Here is a 1,067-nt window from a genome sequence, read left to right on the forward strand (position 1 = left end):
ATCTTCACGACTGCGCATGCGCGAAGGGATAAACCCAATAGCGTAGCCCTTAGAGGGCGAAGCCTATACGAAATATAAGCATACATATTTTGGTGTGTAATCATGGTTGCTTAAGTTCATCTACTTTATTTAGCGTATAGTAAACACCAACCGCGGCCCCTAACACATGCAAATGTTAGCTGACGTTACCAACTTAACTTAACTTACCCTTTTGTGTCGGCGAACAACGGTCATGTCGACGTCTGAGCTCCGTCGGTCTTCCCAAACTCCTGTTTTTTTTTAGCGATGATTTTTGTTGCTTCCTTCAGCTTCTTTTGAAACTAAACATTTCTTCTGGCTGTCGCAAGTAGAAGACCAGCCACGCTGAGGCGTTACTCAATCTGAAATAAAACGGACGCAGAATGCGTCGAGTCGAGTAGGGTCGAGGCGAGGCAAGTCGAGCTGTTACCAGCAGTGGAAAAACGCCATATAGTAGTGAGTAGTATGGAGCCAAAAATCTGGGTAAGGAGGTTGGTTTTGGGGGTGGGATGGGTCAAACAACACAGGACTTTCACCCAGGAGACCGGGGTCCTCGGGTTCCTCAGGTAATGTTTCCTTAAGTTGCTTTCTTCTTTTCCCAAACCCATCAGGTTTTGTGATTCCGTGAAACTGCCACTGATTTTGAGTCGAGGGGCCGTGTTCAATCCACTGAGTTATGTGAGATCTGGTTGTAAATTACTCAACTAACAAAAGAGGAAGATGGTTTTAGTTTCATGTGTTGAGGTTTTAAGATATCTGGTCCTCCAAATACCACAGCGATGAATGAAAATGGGGTGTGAGCAAAAATGTCAGCGACAGACAAAAAAAGCCAGTGATTCCTTGACTGAAACACAGACAATGACAGTCAGTTCTGATGCTGGAACAAGTGAACAACAGAGAACAGCACTGAATGGCTAGTTTTTTTTCACTGAGATAGTAACAATAATGAAGGTATCCAACACCATTTTTCTGTAAGGACCACTAGCCAGTCAGAAGCAGAGTATGAGGGTCCTGACAGTACCTAGGTAAGGACTACTAGCCAGTCAGAA

General features: G+C 44.4%; 1 long non-coding RNA gene across 1 annotated transcript in view; it reads left to right on the forward strand.

The window, feature by feature from the left end:
• Positions 1–1,067, forward strand: part of LOC117938163 — a 17,910-nt gene that overhangs the window by 7,382 nt on the left and 9,461 nt on the right. The window lies entirely within an intron of this gene.

Source organism: Etheostoma cragini, chromosome 22 (genome assembly GCF_013103735.1).
Source record: "Etheostoma cragini isolate CJK2018 chromosome 22, CSU_Ecrag_1.0, whole genome shotgun sequence".
Lineage (NCBI taxonomy): Eukaryota > Metazoa > Chordata > Actinopteri > Perciformes > Percidae > Etheostoma > Etheostoma cragini.